This window comes from Monodelphis domestica, chromosome 6 (assembly GCF_027887165.1).
Source record: "Monodelphis domestica isolate mMonDom1 chromosome 6, mMonDom1.pri, whole genome shotgun sequence".
Taxonomy (NCBI): domain Eukaryota; kingdom Metazoa; phylum Chordata; class Mammalia; order Didelphimorphia; family Didelphidae; genus Monodelphis; species Monodelphis domestica.
The window spans coordinates 238,269,401-238,289,227 of NC_077232.1; positions in this window are offsets into that span (position 1 = coordinate 238,269,401).

Sequence of the window (19,827 nt, forward strand, 5' to 3'; positions counted from 1 at the left end):
CTAAGAATTCCAGATTGTCTGTTTCAATTGCCTTCACAGCCTTTGGGACAAACTATTCTCATCCACTCATTCTGAGTACAGACATTTCCCTAATTAAATCTGAGGCTAATCAGTCACCCTCAACTTGATTTAGCCCATCTGCTGAGAAGATTTTACTGAGGGAATGGCTGATGCACATGCTACTGTAAGGGTTGAAAATAAGGTTAGACTAAATATAAGAGAAATGTGGTTGCTGAAATTAATATATCTCTAGTCAAATTACTTTTTAGCAGTATTTATTTAGTTATAAAATAGAGGGAAAGCATTAGGTAGAGAAATATGAAAGAGGTTAGAGTAAGAAATCTAGCTCAACAAGCTAAATATCTGTTCCAGCACCTGGCTTTGCTCTGGTTGGGCTTCTGGAACTCAGCTGGGGGGCCCAGAGGTAAATTAAGTATCACCCACATGACCTCTGAGACCTATCTGGTGTTAATCTCTCTGGAAGTCAGGAAAGGAAGGTCAGCTTTTTTCACTCACCAATTCAAAGTCCAAGGGGTGAAGATCTAAGAACAGTATTACCAGAAGGAGTCCAAGGTCCCAACCAGAGCTCCTCCAAGGCCAAGTTCCAAGGAGAAAGAGCTGGTTGCAGGAAGTTGCAACTACTTGTAAAGACCCTTCTTTGCATCACTTCCTGTACCTTCCTTCCCCTTTACCAATTGGAGTTTATAAATATTCTTAGGGCTGTCCAGGAGGAAGTCAGTCATTTCTGAGTTGTCACCTGCTTCAGAACATGGGTTGTGGACCTCCCCCTACTTAAGCAGAAAGTGGGGGTGTATATACCTCTGTTGATTAATTCTAAAAGCAGACAGGAGAGAGTTAATCCCCTATTCACAACCTCCCCTGTGATCCTTTGGGAGACTAGTATCCCCAATGGTTCATTTATTATAATCAATTTATACCTCTAAAAATCTTTCAGGTGAATACAATATTGCACCTTTTTAGAGGCAACTACAATAGGAAAATAGAAGAGAGAGGAAAACCAATGTTTGCTAAGTGTGTTGACAAAAAGCCAATTGGGGGCAGTCCCTTTTGGCATAAAAGTTTACATTCAAAATAAATGTGTTCAACCCCCTTTAGTTCAATCAATTGTACCCCAAAGTTCATTCTGGATCTTCTATATGCAGGGTAGGTTTCAGCTGGCATCTTTATCCAAAAAGTTCATTTTCTTGATTCAAGGAGTTAGTAAGCTTCTTTTCCTGAGAGTTTTCTCAAATAACATTTTAAAGGGTGGATTTTATGAAAAATATACACTAAAGCTTCTTGGGGTCACAAGTGAGAGTTGGGTGAAAGATCAACATCAAAAGTATTGAAAAGGGCTGATCTGAAGGTTTAATTACTAGGGAATACAAACATGACACCATAGAATATCAGTTAATCCTGGAAGAGTTCTTATATGCTATTCAGGTCAATATCTGATTTTTAAATGTAAAGATATGAATAATCAATATTGAACATCTGACTATTGTTAAAATTGAGATTTTTGAATTATAGATTTAGAACCAGGAGTCATCTAGTCAATAGTTGACTCCTATGTTTATTCAGGTGAGTGTCTGAGTGTTTTAAATACTTGTTCACTTTTAGTCATTTAACTATTTAACCAGATAGAATTTTAACCTGAGTCTGTAGACTCTACATTTATCAAATGATATTCTAGAGACAATTCCTAACAGAAAGTCAATAAAAAATTTTCATTGTAAACATTAAAAAATAAAATAAGCAAAGGCCACAAATCAGGGATTTTTGTTTTGTTTTATAATGTTCAGACTGAAAAAAGTGATCAAAAATATTAGTAATGAATATTGAACATAAAGGTGTGGTATGTAGTCTCCTTCACTCCAGAGATCTGATTTGTTCTAATTCAGTTTTAAAAGGAAAAGTTAAAAAATTATATTTGTATATATATATATGCATATATATATACATATATACATTATTATTTAATGATTTTTACTAGAATAATAGGTGACCATTCCTGAGTTCCATGTGCCAAAAATATTCAGCTCAATAATAGAATTATTTTTATCTTAGTCATTCTTGAAAAGACAGAGAATTACCATGCTGTAATTCAGAATCAGTAAACTTTGGTTTGTGATCCAAATAGATTGCTAACCCTTGTATGTAGCTTGGATCTGCTCTCTGTTATAATGGAAAATAGTGAAATAGTTACAGTATAAGAAAAAAAAAACCTGATTGTGTTATTCACTAGGCTTGGAATCCCAACAATAATCATAGGATCAGAATTGCCCAAAGCCTTCTAACATTTTTTCTGATTTAAACTTTTATGTCTTTCTTACCAGACAATTGTCTTTTATTGGAGGCTCTATGAAAGTCACAAAAAGTACATTTTATTTGAAAGTATCTATTTTTAAAATGTATCATTAATCTTTGGCATAGTAGGTAAATAAAGTTCAAAAGGGAAAATGCATTTGATTTTTTATATTTTTGAAGATATTTCTCTATTTCTTTTGTATAATTATTTTTGTTAATATGTAACCATATAACTTTATTTCAAAAAGTAATTTTTATTCTTTTTCTGGTTTTGTTGAGATATTTGTTAATTTGATATTTTCCCTCATTTTAAACCATAAAAGGTAAAAGTTTATCCACCTATAAGTCTTTTCAAAGCCCAGGAGGTTTTTTTTATTAGTCTTTTCTCAATTTTTTTTGTTTCTAGTTTTTCTTCTCCAATTTCAATATTTCATTATATGTGCTTATTTTCTCAATAGATATGTATTCACATAAGAGGAAGTATTGAAAATTCGAGGATAAATTGATGAGAAAATCCATAGATATAAATAAAACTAAAATATGTGTCTTTGAAAAAAGCTAATGAAATTGTGTTTGTAAGATTTTGATTTCCATATGCAAATATTGAGTTCACTGTTTTTACATATTTTATTAATGGCTACTTCTATTAATATAATTCTTTCCCCAAAAAATCATTTTAACTATGTCCCCAAAATGGATATATTTCATCACTATAATTTTCTTTCATATGATTATAAAACATTTCTATATTTCTATTTGCACTTGTATGAACTCATTCACTTCTTGGGTTTTCTATTGTTGAATAAGTCTTTTATTTTGAAATTAATGATGAGCAGTTCCTACATCTTTTAATTGCTCACAATATTTACCATTTCAGTTTAAAAATCTTGTATGTTGTTAATTCCTTAAGTAATGACTAGTCTTTTATGATAAACTCTTTCTCAGCTTATTATTGGGTCCATTTTTATGTTTTGAGATTCAACTTTTAAAGTTAATTCCAACGTACTAATTATAAAGAGAAGGATAAGGTTGGATTGCTTTTCTTCACCACACATAGTGACTCAGAATGAGCTGGAGCTTTCTAAATACTTATTTGTGCAGGTAATGATGTATTCACTGTAGCAAAGTCTTCACAGATAATAAAAATGCATGGTTCTTTGAGATGTGCTAATTATCTCTTCTTGATTAAAAAATGCACACTAAAATGGACCCCAATTGTACAGGTTAGTTTTTATATTCATATTTGCTTTTGGTTAAAAAAGTTATTTATTTTATACTTATTCAGGAAAACTATTAGTCATAATGATTTAAATGAACTCACATATATGATTAAAAGAGACCAAATGCCACCAGTCAAACTATGATACCAATGAAAAACCAAAAAATTGGCAAGGAGAAGAAAGGAGAAACCAAATGGATTGGTTTCAGAATCCAATTTAAAAAGTAAGAATTATTTCAATCTATGTTGTATTCTCAGTGAGAACTCTGTTATTAAATAACTATTTATACCAGAAGAGGACCACACTATATATTTCCAAAGCAGAAAATGAAATCATGATCTAGAGTCATGATGGCAAACCTATGGCACATGTGCCCAAAAGAGCATGTGAGTCATCATCTGCCAGAGTTTGTTACTAGAAAGGCAAAGGAATTCAAAGGAGATGCTCTCTTGTCCTCTCCACCATGCTGAGGATATTTTTTTTTCATTTCATCCAATCCTCTGCCCAGCATCCCAGTGGGAATGCTTCTTCCCTTGTCTGGGGTAAGTTGAGTAGGCACAGGTCACAGTATATGGTCTCGCTGGGGGTGGGGGGGGTTGGGCATGGCACATAGTCTCTAAAAGGTTCTCCATCACTGATCTAAAGATAAAATGAGGCCAATACTTCAATGACTATCTATTTGTTCACTTAACATTTTTATAGCAGTAAGACCAGAGATTGTTTGTAATTGTTGTCTATTTCCCCTTTATTTTCTTTTCCTTTTGATCCCAATTACTTTTAATTATTTGGTAGAATATTCAGGTTTGGAATATGATACAAGATGCTATTATTGGAAAACCACCTGATCTCTGGCCTTAGTTCTTCAAAACAGTCCCTTTATAAGTCAATGAATAAATATTTAAGTATATCTCAATATATATTAAAATCTCCCTGTTTATATGTTTATATATCTCAATATATATTTAAATATATATATAAGTATATATGCCAATACCTCTGAGGAACTTATTTAATGATATTTGAAAAGATACATGATTCATTGACATTTACACAAATATAAATATGATGCAGTCTTTAATGAATATATTAAAATACTTTTAAATTTACCGTCAAAGTATAGTTGTCAGGATTCTATTCTTCTATTCTTTAACTTCAATAGACATTTGTTATGAGACTATTAGGTTTTGACAAAGAGGGAGGTAAAAGGATTAAATAATATTAAATATTTGCTCACAAGGAGCTCACAATCTGGTAAGGAAATATTACACATTCATAAATCACCTTCCTCATCAACAGCCATCATTTATAAATTGTCTACTATGCAGCAGACACTATGCCATGTCCTAGAGATACAAAGAAGGACAAATCAGTGGTCCCTAACCTCAAGGAACTCCTAGTCTAATGAGAGAGGAAATATGCAAACTATATAAATAACACATACCTTTAGTGCAAATAGGAACTAATTGCAGAGGATAAGCATTAGCTTTGGGAAGGCAACCTAGTTAAAAGCCTTTTGCAGAAGGTAATATTTAAACTCAATGTTTAACAAGAATGAGAAATTCAGCAGGTATAGATGGTAAGGGAGGACTTTCCAGATATGAGGAAAGAGTGAAAAAATCAGGAATCAACTGTGATAGGAAATTCTTGGTTCTCTTTGTCTATTCTGAGTTTACAGTTGTAAAAAGGGAATCCTTTATTCTCTTTGCCTATTTAGTGTAAACACTTTGGTTAACAAATAACTCAAGTACCCCTACTTAGTACCTCACTAGATTCTGAAGACAGAATTAACTCTCCTTTGTCTATCTTTTTATTGAATCAAAACAAGCTTGAACTAGGTGGGGTAGCTCCAAAACATTTAGTTAATTCATATCCTCAGAAACTCAGTCAGTCAGGAAACTGTGAACCTTTTTGATGAGAATTCACACCTGCAGAAGATGAGAAGTGGATCCCACAAACACAACCCCACCCCCGAGGCAATGCTAGGAAACTTGGAAGCTGTGATTGGCCCCTGTTAAAAGGGGAGTGGACAAGAAGACACAATAAAAGGCCCAGAATTTCTGGGGATGGTGGTTTGCCTTCAAGAAGGAGGTCAGTTTCAAGAGGAAAGTCTTCTTAAGGAAGAAATTCAGCTTTAGGAGTCATCTTCCACTCTAGTCATCATCTTGACCTGTCTCTTGGAGGGAACTTGGGTGAGTGGATAGCTGGCTTTCCCTCCCTGACTTCTGGAGAGTGTTTAATTCCAGTTGAAGGTCAACAAGTCCTGGCTGAGTGGAGCACTTGAGCAATATTTAGTTAGATAGGCTAATGTCTTCTCTTCCTTTTTGTATTTCTCTACTTTCACTCTTTCCACCTCTATAAATAAAAGTGATAAAAGGTCATTCCAACTTTGAGCAATAATGTTTTGAATAGATGACAAACATTATTTATAATTTTCATATATTTTAGTCAAATAATTAAATTTTAATCCCTACACAACCATAGAATAGTCAGTGGATAGAATAGCAAGAAGGCTTGTGTTACTGACTCATAAAAGATATAGATGGGGATAAAATATATTGAGGCTGGGAAATTAGGAAGCCAGAAGATGGTGAAGGGTTTTAGAATCAAACAGAGAACTTTATATTTGAGCTTGGAGGTAAAAGGGACCTACTGCAATTACTGACATATGGATACAAAATCAAGCCCATGCCTAAAGAAGATCACTTTGTCATTGAATGAATATCCTGAAGGAAGAAGAGAGACAAGATACCAACCCATAGGTTGCTGAAATAGTCCAGGAGTGAAGTGAAAAGAGATTGCACTAGCTTAGCAACTGGAGGAGTAAAAAGAAGAGGTTGTATACAAGACACATTGTGAAGTCAAAGGGATGATTATTGGAACCATGGGTAAATAAACCTTATAAGAAATAATAATAGTATTGACTTGAATGTTAATCCCAGAATAAGAGGTACAAAGTGTGTGTGTGTGTGTGTGTGTGTGTGTGTGTGTGTGTGTGTGTGTGTGTGTAGGGAAAGTACACAAACATTTATTAACAATTAACATATGCCAGACATTTTTCTAAGAACTTGACATACAAAGTAAGAATTCTCATTCTAGGGAGGAATACAATATGCTAATCATTATGTATATAAATTATGTAAACAATGCAATACATACACAGATGTCCAAAGGTGAACTCATTCAAAAGCCATTCCTCTGCCTATTTTCCCTATTGCTGTCATGGTTCCCACAGTCCTCTCAGTCAACCAAGCTAGGTGTCATCCTCAATTGCAGTGTTGCTTATAGGAAATACTCAAATCCCAATGCCAGTTATTTTCACTAGCTGACCCTTAGGTAAACATTCCTGGAATGTTCTCCCTTAATGCCTCCCCCCCCCCAAGGTTACACTCAGTTTCCTATTTACTTTGTATAAAGCTGTTGGTATATTGTTTCTCCTATTAAACTATGGGCTACATGAAACTAGGGATAATTTATTCTTAACTTTCTTTGTATATCCAGCTCTTAATACAAATACTTAATATAAGTACAAACTGTAAGTACTTACTATTTGACTGACTCACTGAAGTGGAAATTAAAAAGAAAAGGTAGTTCCTTGTACTTTAAGAGTGGAAAATGGAACCAAAGGTACTTCACACAGAAGATAAGGTTTTAGTTGAGTACAGAAGTAGGTCCCAAAAGTCAAGAGTTATAAGTGAGGAATTCTAGGAATTGAGGATGTGGAAAGGAAAACTTAATCAAGCTTTGTCATTTCTGCCACTGAGGTGGAATGTTGGAGTGAAGATATTAACAGCAATGACAATTGGTGGGGGGAGGGGCAACTTGGAGAGTGCCAGTTGCTCTTGAGGGTACTCTCTTTCCTGGCCCTCGGACTGGAAGGAGCCTCTCTCCCTGTCTCGGGATATAAGTACCTCTATTCCTGGATTTTTTCCCAATTGTGTGCTCTACCTGGATTCCTGTGATTGTGTCATCGAACAAAAGGATTTAAGGGGAGCAGTTTGAACTTAAGGCTGGTCTTTAGGGGCATTATCCCAAAGAGACAGGCCCAGCAGCTCTCAAGGTCAGTCTTTTCTTCCTCTTGTTGTCTACTGCTAAAGGCTTTGAACTTAAGAAAACTAACATAGATTAGCATAGACAGGAATAAAAGAAACCCTACAGTAGTCTGTGAGGCCTGGCCTCAGCTCAAAAGCAAACAGAGACTCAACCCCAATCTGTGGCAAAGTATAGGGAAATCTCTATTCCCTCTATCCTGCTACATTCCCAATCTGAATTTGTTAATGCATTCATATTCATCTTTAGTAAATAAACACAGTCAGATTATCTTTGTAAGGGTGAGAGGACCCTGAAGGAAGTAAGTGTTTTTTTAGGGGAGAGGTTCTCTGTAACCTCAAGTACCTCAAATCTTGAGGTGCCTGTCCGTGCCTCTCCCCCCTTTCACTCTGGTATAATATCTGTAAGAAGAGTATTTTCTTACAGTTTTGGCAAAGCCAGCTAGGTTTCCCAGCCTACTTTGCCAAGAATTTGAGAAGAAGGCAATTGGAAGTGTCAGGGAAGTTTCAGAGAGATTGGGCCTACATACATTTCAAAAGCCTGTGTGACTATGGAAAGTAGCCATTTTAAGAGCAGTGTTGAATGCAGCTATTCTGCCTAGCAACACCACAGCCAATAAGCAACCACTCCTTCTGAAGGGAGGAGGAAAATCTTAAAGGGGCAGATTTGAAAACATTTTTTTTTCTTTTGCAAAAAACTTGTCAAGATACAAGGCAGCAAAGAAATTATTACTTTTCCTGGGTTATCTAGCCTTGATCAGACATTTCTTTTATATGGTTTACAATTTATTTTTTGTCATGATTCCAGATTATATTTATTTTCTGCTTAACATCTATGAAAGTTTTCAATGGGTGAAGATTAGTTTAGATCACTTGATTTCATTCATTCCCACATATGCTAGAGTATTATTCTCCTTAATCCAATTATACTATGCCCTAAAAATATGTGCATCTAATTTATGGGAAAAAAGCAAAAGACAATGAAATGGCTTGATGATTTAGTAATGAGGAAGAAGATGACACAGCTAAAACAAATGGTTAAGCAACTAACTGAGGAGAAACAAAGTTGCAAAGATATTAACACACAACAAGACACTTAAAAATAACAATGTAACTGAGCATGAAAAGACAGATAGGGCTGAATATTGCCACTAAAAGATCAAACAAGCCTTCAACCAGATGCCAGTATAATTCATATTAAAACACATAAGCCATTTATAGCAGCAGACCTTGAAAGTCTTAAAAAAGGATGCCTTCCTGGTTTTCAGATCTTGTGTGCTGCTTGAAAGAATTTAAAAGAGCAATTAGCCTTTATGATCCAAATTTCCAGGACACTGAAATTCTCCTCTCATAATTATTTTCATAAAGGGAAAACCAACAATTAATTGATGAAACTAGAAACAATCCAAATTTAACATCATGGCCAGAGGAAGGAACAGACTTAGACTTGCATCTAATAATGCAAATCTATGTTATCTAAAAAAGGCCAGAGAAGATCTATTCAAGGCAATACAAGATTTTTTAAAAAGAGAAGATACTTGGGGACAATTTGAGAAATTGAGGCAGGAGAGTGGGGGAGCATCCATCAAAATTCCTTGATAGGGTGATTGAAGTAGTAGAGGATGTGCTTGGCTTTGAAAATTTGAATGAACAAAATCCCGAACATATAAGGAGACAATTTGTGAAAGGCAGTAATACACATATTATATCATATTTTAAACTTCAATGCCCAGACTGGGAAATGCTAAGTCTGGAAGATTTAAGAAAAACTGCCACTTACATATTCACAGGTCATAAAGAAATCCTGAATGAAAAGGATGAAATAATAAAAGAGCTTAAAACCAAGCTCCAGGAGGCAAATAGCACAATTAAACAAAAAGCAATTGAGGAAATAAAAAAAATCAAGCCACTCTTCAGTTATACACACCCACAAGGAATTACACACAAATTATACACAATCAAAGGAGAAATGTACCTAAATGTTTCCTATGCAGGAAATTGGTACATATAGTTAGTGATTGCTATTTAAAGACACAATTAGTCCAAGCTAACAATAAAACAAGGTCCTGGAAAGCAACATAAAGTACAGAAGCTACAATAAACAAACAAATACAAAATGTTGCAATTTTAATTGCAAGAATTTATTGCAAGCACTAAATTTAAAAACCATGGAGAAATTCGTCCAACAAGGGATGAAACCACATTATTCATAAGTAGTTTCATGAACTGCTAAGCAAAGTCAATTATGACACCAGGTGCATGAGGTAACATCCAAAGGGAAAAGGGAAAGAGAAATGAGGAAAATGAAAGGGAAAAAGACTGCATGCAAATAAAATTTGGGGGTTCAAAATCACAAAACAAAACTAAAGAGCAGAGAGAAGAAGAAATCCAATTAGATAATGATGTAACAGAGATTAGAGAGAAAATTTTTGGAATAGTGGAACAAGATACAAAGAAAAGGGAAGGAACAGATTTTGCAACAGTCTGTAACACACAAACCTTAAACTTATCAGGACATTATAATTTAGAAAGCAAATAACATGAAAGATTAGTTGCAAGCAAAAGTGAATTGCAACATTTCTCAGCACAAGACAAAAGTAACTTAGCAGAAAGGAAAGAATATACTTTAAAAGCAGAAAGTACAAAAAAACAGCAAAACCAAAAAGAGAACCATATGAGACACAAATAGTAGAGGGTTCTAAAGATTATAAACAAACTGTGACTAAATTAACTGAAGCACATAAGCAAACAACAGAATGCTCGGGGGGGAAGGAAAACACAATAACAAAGAACATTCAAATTAGCAGACCTCTGGAGACAATTACACTGAAAGCAGGGCTGATATTACAAAAGAATATACAAATGACATAATAGAAAAGTCAACATTAAATCCTTATGTCAAAGAATTCCAACCAATAGCAAATGGACAGGAAAAAGCAAACATAGACATTATTAAACCATTCTTAAGTCTCCACACTAATTGATGATGGATTGCAAAATGAATTTTCAAAGCAACAAGATAAGTCAGCTGAAGATCAAAATGGAGTTATGGACAAAATGGAAATATAAGCACCTATGGTCCAAGTATGTCAACAAAATGAGAACACAGAGCCAAGGATCATGATAAAAGTGGGTAATGAAATCTACCCAGTCCTTATCAATACATGGGCAACTAAATCTGTTTTAAAAACATCTCCTGAAGACAGACACATCACAAGTTACATACAAATAATGGGGGAAAGAGGGAAAAAATGAGAGTACCAAAATTAAAATCAAATATGGTAACTCTAGGACCCCTAACAAAAGAACACACATTCTTGTTAATCCCAGAATGTCCAATCAACCTTCTTGGGAGAGATTGTTTGTGTAAAATTGGAGCAAGCTTTCAAAGTGATAAATCAGGGAAAATTTTTATACATCTACCCAAAGACTCTTTAAATATTATCCATTGCTTTCCATGGAGCAAGTGGATGATGCAAAAGATCAGAATGAAGGCACAATATTTGAAATACCAAGTGATATACCAGAAGGGCTTTGGGCTACCCATTCTACAGATGTAGGGATTCTAAAGTCAGCAACAGCAGCAAAAGTCCCATGCGGTCATTCCAAACCATCTAAAATAATCTCAGAAATTCCAAGTAAAATTAGATATTATACCATCATTGATCTGTGTAGTGCTCATTTTAGCATTCCAATTGCAAAGGACAGCCAAAAAATCTTTAGTTTCACTTGGAATGGGACTCAACTAACCTAGGGAAGGATACCAATGGGTTTCTGTGATAGCCCAATAGCATTTTGCCAAATCTTGCAACAAGATTTAAAGAACATCCAACTCAAAGAAAACAAAATTATGCACTATGTGGATAACATTCTTCTTGTATCCCCATCTGCTAAGTTGGTTGCCAGGACAGTAAAAAAATCTCCTCCTAAAGCTATATAAGAAAGGCCACAAAGTTTCCAAATCAAAATTACAATGGGTCATGAAAATTTTCAGGACATAGTCATCAATTTATAGTTACAGTTCAATAGAGAAATTAGAGCTATGATTATAGAAAATCTGTAACATATAGAGATGTCCATGGAACCAGTGAAATATAATTAATTCATGAAATGAGAAGGTATAGCTAAAGAATCTGATCCAGATTAGAGATTTTGTCAAGTGAACCATTCAGAGAAGTAGGGAAACTTCATGAAACTGGCATCATGGAAGCAAAGGGAATAGAGCATATATAGTAGTGACACAAAGCGTAGAGAGGTCAAGGTTCATGAGGTCTAAGGAAAGATCTCTGGATTTAGAAGTTGAGAGTTAGTTGATATCATTTGTTATAGAAGTTCCATTTCTGTGTAAAACTTGGAAAGGAGGGAGTATGGGGCAGAAAAATAAATGGGATATGGGGAAATAGAGGTCATGAAAGGATGTAATTCTAGGAATGGATTAATGAAGAGTAGGCAGATTTTGGAATAATATATTGAAGAGATCATATGGTCAAGTGGAAGGTTTTTATTTTTAGATGTCATATAACTGGACATGTTCATAGTCAGGAAAAGTGTGTCAATTGGCAGAGATTGAAGAGGAGAGGATAGAGGAAGGTCTTTGGTCTTGAAGTTTAGAAAAGCAGTATGGGATGACAAAAAGTTATTTGGGGAGATTGGCTAGAAGGGATGAGAAACAATATCTCTTACAAGATCCTCATTCTGTCAAGTCTTTTTTTCCTCATTAGGTCAGTATTCATGCCAACAATAGTTATGAATATTTGTTTTGTTCTGGAATAAATTCATCTTTAGAATGTGTTCTTTACTGTAGGTCCATGGAGATAGGATGTGAATCTTTTACAAATGGATATTTTGGAATCTCAGGACATTTAAGGATTTAGTCAATCTAACTCTTTCAGAAGGCTCCAGCTAATTCAACTTTAACAGTGTGTGAAGTCTCTTAGTCTTGATTGTTTGTTAAATCACATTTTTAACAAAGTGAATTTTAGAAAAAATCATACAATATCCAAATGCTTATTCTGATAGTTAAATATGCATAATTAAAAACTTGACACCTTCTTTAAGAAGTGTTTCTTGTCATATATATATATATTCTAAAAGGTTAGCAAAAGAATTTCTCTGATGCTTCACTGTCATAGGTAAAAGATTCATTCTCAAAGGTTTTACTTATAGGGCACATGGAGTAGACACTAAGTATTTTTTACAACTATAAAAGCCTCAAGATTCCAAAAGGGTAGGGAAGGAATTATGGGACTTATCGAAACTATAGAGGACAATGCATATTTGTCTTTGTTAGGAGAAAATAAAATAAGCCTTGTGAATGGAATAGGGTTTAGTTCACTGGCAGAGCCAGACCAGCAACATCTCCTCCTTTTTAGCACCCCTCTCCCTTTCAGCTGCCAGTGACCTTAAGTATAATTCCATTAACCATTTAACATTAATTAGCTTTTGCAAAAGGATATTTAAGTTTCAGAGTAAAAGCAAGAATAAAAATACGAACATTTTCTCCCAACTCTTAAGGAGAACACTACTCTATGCCATCTTTGTCTCTGAGAAAAGTAGGCTGACTAATATTCATATTCATGTGAGACATTATTGCTGAATGACTCTGTCTCAGTAAATGGTGGGCTGGGTCTCAAAGTCATACCTAAATGACACACCTTGTTCCTCTGGTCATCATTTCTAATGGAGTTGAAAGATAAGAAATAGGTTTGTACTTCAATAATCCCTTACCTCAGTTGACTCCAATCCTCCCAGGGACTTAATTTCGTTTGTTTTAAAACTCATAAAATTAGAGCCAATTCATTAAATCCTTTCATATAAAATGAAAGAATAAACATTATGGCATAGGACCAAGGTCTATTTTCATGGGCATACAAATTAGCCTAGAAAGGGGGGAGAGGAGGTTAAAGGGTTCAAAGCAACATTACGCAAAGAATAGCTCTAACTGGTAACATTCAACTTGGTCATTTGCATTTTAGAAAAAACAAATGTAATAACATATCAGGACTCAATTTATTATTTTATTGATCATTAGTCTTAGGAAAGTGAGGGAGAAAATGTTCATAATGCAGATTAAATTTAAAAATGTGTTATGATTGCTATTTTTTTCTTTTTGAAAGATTTTAACATTTTTCATCATACCCTGGGCTAAAGTCCCTCCCTTTTACAGTATAATTTCTCACTAGAAATCATACGTAAAAGAGTCGGTCAATTAATCACCATTTATTAAGTGCCTAATATAAGCCAGGCATTGTCCTAAACCCTAAGAATACAAAAAGATCAAAATAGATTATACTTTCAAGGAGCTAAAAAAGAAACTGTAAAGAGTAGACAAATATAAGAAGAGAGAGCATTCCAGGGATGAGAGATAGCCTGAGAAAAAGTTCAGAGCTGAACTATGGGTTTCTAAGTGGCAGAATAACCAAGATGCCAAGTATCACAGAATCAAAAAGTAGGATGTGAGTAAGCCATAAGAAGACTGGACATTTTTGAGGAGCTAGCTTATGAAGGTCTGTGAATGCCAAATAGGACATTTTATAAGTGATTCTGTAGATAATACTGAAATTACCTGAAAATTTACTGAAAGTAAAATCAAGTACTGAAATCTATCAAGAGTGAGAAGACAAAGTGAATTAGCTGATATTGTAGTCAGCTAGAGCATTGTCCCTACTTTTAGCTCCACAATCAATGAAAAAGCCTTTTCCTAACCATATGGTTAGTATACTGGAGTCAATCACATACAGCCTATGTGTGCTCCATAGTTTCTCCAAAAGACTTCCTTTAGATGTCATCACAATTCTCCCAAAAGTGAAGTAGGAAGCTTTCTCCATGTTCATGGTGGCATCAGATGTGCAGGTCCCTTGAACATATGGAAAGCATTTTGAAAATCTTAAAGTGTTCTGTAAAAGTCATCTGCTATTGTTATGATTACCCATTAGTTAGGAAGGAAGGAAGGAAGGAAGGAAGGAAGGAAGGAAAGAAGAAAAAAAGGAAGGAAGAAAAGAAGAAAGAAGGAAGAAAAGAAGGAAGGCAGAATGGAGGGAAGAAGAAAGAAAAGAAGGAAAGAAGGAAGAAAAGAAGGAAGGAAGGCATTTATTAAGATATTCTGTTTCAAAAACTGTACTAAGCACTCAAGATGCAAAAACAGTTCTTGTCTTAAAGAAATTTATATTCTCATAAGTGAAAATAGCAACCAAAGGAGAATAATATATAGGATAGGGAAACTATCTAAATATTGCAGACATAACTGAAGTATAAGGGAATAATTTGACAAAGTTGATTTAAGAATGATGACAGTTAATTTGATGTTTTTTCAAAACATAGTTGGGATAAGGTAATGTGTGATGTTCATGAGGGGTAGGATGAAGTAGAAATTGGTAGTAATACAATTATTTCAAAAGACTTAGCAAAGAAAGAGGTTGATAAGTTCCCCTATAGAATGGTGGGCCACACAGGCTTTGGGCTTTCAGAAGCCATAAAGACTATGATTATTAATATTAATCTGTGGATTTTGCTCAATGCCATGTAAACTTTTGTCAGATATTGATAACTCTGGCTTTGCATTTTGATCTAAGCCTATGTCACCAGCTTTTGTTCTTCCCAAATCAGTTTCTGAATGTTTGTCATTACTAAGCTTTAGATTTTCATTTTGAATTGGTAAACTTGAGTGTATGGGGTTAGTGTCTGCTTGCAGATATCCAATGCTGTTAATGATGATAGATCGTACTCTATCAACAGTCTGAGGTTTATGTTCATCTTCACTCTCTTTTGACTGTGTAGAGATAGGAATCCTTCCCTCTGTATTGTTATTTCCTGGGAATAAATTCAGTACATCTGCATGTTCCCCTGCATCATCAGTAGGATGTGTGCCTTAATTCTGTCCCACAATACTATATATATATATATATATCTGTTTCTAGCTTTGTAGCTAAGGTGTGCATAGTTACTAAGTCACTATTCATTCCTTTGTTACCCTCTGCCAGCTGCATATGTGGCTCAGTTAATTCTTTTTTATTTGATTCATTTCCTATGAAGTCTTCATTTGAGGTTATTGGTACTATATCCTCTACTACATTGGAACATGAATTTAAATCATAGCTGTTGCTTATCTCACATAAGTTTATTTGGCTAGATTCTCCTCTGCCACTTAGAATGTTGGCTTCAAGTCTGTCATCTGAATCCTTGGTTATTCTGTCAGTTACTAAGACTTCCATTCCACCCTCCTTTTCAAATTTAACTGTCATGTCACCTCCATTACTTTGAATAGGATTATTGTATTCAAATGTAAATTCACCTTCATTTTCAGTTAATTTTATCTTATCTAAATTAGTCATTGGATGGAAAGTTTCAGCTTATGGATTCAAATTAGATGTTATTTCTAAAGGTACCTTTGCCATGTAGCTATTGGATGAATTAACTGAGTTTGGAGGGATGTCATGCAAATCTGTGAATGATTTCAAAGTGTTTTCTTCTTTAGTAACAGTAAACTCTAGGAAACTGAAATTATGTTTCTCTGTATCTTTCACTAACTCTTGCTTGAGTTATTGTGATTTTTCTTTCTTTTTCTTTTGCACAATTCAATCCCATTGCCCACTCTACACTGAAGAAAGTTCTCTAATAATAATTTGATTTCATTTGTACTCTTTTCTTGTGTGGATACTATATAGACTTTTTCTAAGTCTCTCATCTCATTTGCTATTTGAGATGTTATTTCCTTAATTTCTTCATCAATTTCTTTAATTCGTCTCTGCCTTTCTCTTGATTTATTGCATGTACTATCATTCACAGATTCACTTTCTTGCACTGAATTTTCACCATTTCCCAACTTTTTTCTACTATTTTTAACTTCAGCCTCTTTTTCACTATCTCTTCTATCTCCAAGTGTCACACTATATACCTTATAGGCCTGGCTTCATAACTCTTTCCTAACCATGTCTGAGTACTTATGTTTAGCTCCAGAGTTAATGGCTTTTTGCATCTCTTGCTAATCATTTGCTTGCTTAGTGGACTTTAGTGTCAATGAGAATAGCAAGTGGAATTTTTGTATCTAGTTTGTGAATATTGTGTGTTCTTGTTGTTAATTTCATGTTTCTTTTTCAAAAAACAATTTTTTGTAAGGTGTCTTCTCTTGTGGCAAAAGAAGTATTCCCTAGTTTCTCTAGTTTCTCTCTGCACTCATTTTGGTTTTGTGTAACTAGATTTTGTGTAAGTCCTAACTGTTGAGTTTCTTGATTTCCTCTATCTCCTTTTCTTCTAGATTTTTCTCTGTCATTTCTAATTTATATTTTAAGTCTTGCATCTGTTTATGCTGTTCTGTCTGATTATCATTCAAGTAACTAGCTGTTTTACGGATTTCAATGAGATTGACTGTGTCATACTTAGGAAAATAGTGCTTAAAGAAGTTCTTTAAATGAGGTGTGCAACCCCTCAAAAACTGCCTTCTTACATGACTTGAAGATTCTTCACTGTTTGCCTCTAGACCCAATATTGATTCTGCCAATTCTGATAGATGGTCAATGTATGTGGTTGGATGTTCCCCTTTGTTCTGCGTGAGCTTATCAAACCTAGCCCATGCATTTGGTTTTGAGCAACACTGTTTAATCGCTTGGAGCAAATCTTCCCTGAATTTCCTCAGGTATGACATGCTATTGGGGTTTGCAAAAACTAGATCTTCCCTTTGCTCCACAGTGGGCCAACTAGTTAGGTTACTATCAGTCATGGTCTTTTCAAGGAATTGCTTTTGCTCATGGGGGCTGAACAGTTCAGATAGGAGGAACTGTATATCCTCAAAATCAGGGTCAAAGATCCTAAATGCACATTTCAGTTCCTTTTGTGTTTTGAAAGGTTGTTCTACAAAATTTGGGAAACATCGTTTTAGGGATTCAAGTTCCTGTGAAGTAAATTGTCTGTAGACTTTAGATTGCAGTACACCAGTTATAGTTGATAGCTTGGTGAACTCCTTTAATGGGTAAATCTTTTCTGGTTCACTGTCAGACATAGTGTCCTTGTCACCTTCATTTCCCTTAGGTACATTATCTGATTTTAGGTACCCTTAGGTACGTTGTCCTTGCCCCTAATATTATCAAGCCCTTTTTCCTTGATCAATTCCTCAAACAAGTTCTTAACGATGCTTTCTAGGTTGTTATTAATAACCAGTATCTGTTCTGCTTTTAGGGGAATCACAAATCTAAAGATCTTTCTCAAATAGGTTAGAGTCTGTAAAACAGCCATACAGATCACATAAACTTGAGCTAAATTTTCCAGAGTATCGGTTCAGTTTGAAAAGGTAACTGCAATATAGACATGGTTGTGTTGCCAATGTAGTCCAATGAATCAAATATCATGTGGGTCATTTTACTGTAAAGTATGTTGTAGACCCAGAAACCAGCAATAACTGCCACAACCACAGCTCCACAGATAACCTGCTTAAAAATCTTTCTTTCTTCTCTGCTACTTCTAACGATTGTAGGGTTCAGTCTTTTATAGAGGTACAAATCTGTAATAGATAGTAATTTCTGAAGGTGTATATTGATTCTCTAGATGACTAATTGATCAAGGTTTTTTCTAACCTCCTCCCTTAATACCTCCTGTTTCCTCCACTCTTCTGAAGCCTTTAGCTTCCCCTCCCCCTTCTCCTTCAATTCACTCAGTGTGAACTATGAGATTTAGAGGAAATACTCTTTTCTCTTGATTTCTCAAGTAAGGGGTTTATTTGGGGAAGACAGGACAATGGTAGAGGATAAGGTAAGAGGGATAGGTTTCCCTATTCTCTACAAGGAGCCTTGGTTGGAAGATATTGGGGAAATGGCAATCAGTAACTAGCAGGGACATTCTGAGAGATAGGAGGACAATTGTCTGTCTTTCTTCTTTTTCTTTTAACCAGCCAAGTAAATATCAGTCAGTCAGCAAAAGTTTCAGGGTCTTCACCATCAACCACAAGCAACCAAAAGTTTAGTTCACCAGACTCTCCCCCAGCTCCAGAAGCCCAAAAGAGTCCAGTTCAGAAGCCTCTTAGCCCAGTTCAGCCTGGCTTGGCTCTAACTGTCTTTCCTGGGAACATTCCAAATGGAATGTTCTGTTTGATTGACAGCTTTTCTGTCCTTAGCTTTCTTTCTTATGCCTATTCTCTCTTTTACACTAATTAATTTAGTATCTGGGCTTACAAGGACAGGAAGTAGCCCTCCAAAATCTTCTTTAATTTCATTATTTTCTCTTCCTCCATTCTGCCTGAATGTTAAATATCAACAATTGCATTTTAAGTTTCCTCATGCATAGAAAACTGCTAGAAAAGTATTTTAATGTGTTGGTCAGCATGATTTTTTCCCCTTTGATTATGATATCATAGGGGAAAAGATTGTGTCTGGGATTTGGCCTACTGGCATTTAAAACATTTTTGTCCATTTGTTTTTATAATATGATGAGGATGATGATGGTGGTAATGATGACCATTGTGAGATAATGTAGTAAAAAGTAACAGCTATTTGGTTAAATAACTATAGCATCACTTCCAGGTGAACTCTGTTCCCACTTTAAAATATGTCTTAGGCCATTACTTGTATTCTTAGGGTCCAATTGGAAGTTGCAAATTGTTATAGGGCCACTTGACATCACAGTCAGTTCATCTGAATATTCATGTGTGATTAGCTGATGATAAATGCTAAAATTCTGCACACCTCGGAGCTTTCTGCTTAACAACTTTGAAGACCTGAACTTAAAATACGGACGTCCCATGGTTCTAATTCACAGAATTGTACCATTCCAAACCATTAAACAAGTTCAACCAGAGTTTTCCTTTGAAAGGATTGGCAATAAATCAATTAAATTGAGGTGCAGCCCTCCTTCTAGTGTGCATTTAGCTGCCAGGCTGCTCAGCCTTCTGTATCGACGACTCTGGCTAGACCATACTTTTTGATCAGATGCTTAAAATCCAATGGACACTGCCAGGACTGGTGGCAAATACTTAACTAGCCCCCTTAAATTAACAGAGCATAAATCAGGCCAGATTTCTAATGTGACTATGACAGAGAAAGTACAAGATCGTAAAGATGAATAGAAAATGTTAAAAATGTGCTAATAAATAGCATGCATTCATTACCAAATTGTATTTACAAATCTTTCAAAAGACCTTTGGCACTAAATAAGTCACGAAATATATTTTTGTTCCAATACACCATTTTGAGAGAAGGGGAAGGAGGCCAAAACAAAGCTGTATGAAGTACCCAAGATTCTCCACATATTTCTAGTGGGCTGAGAAAAAG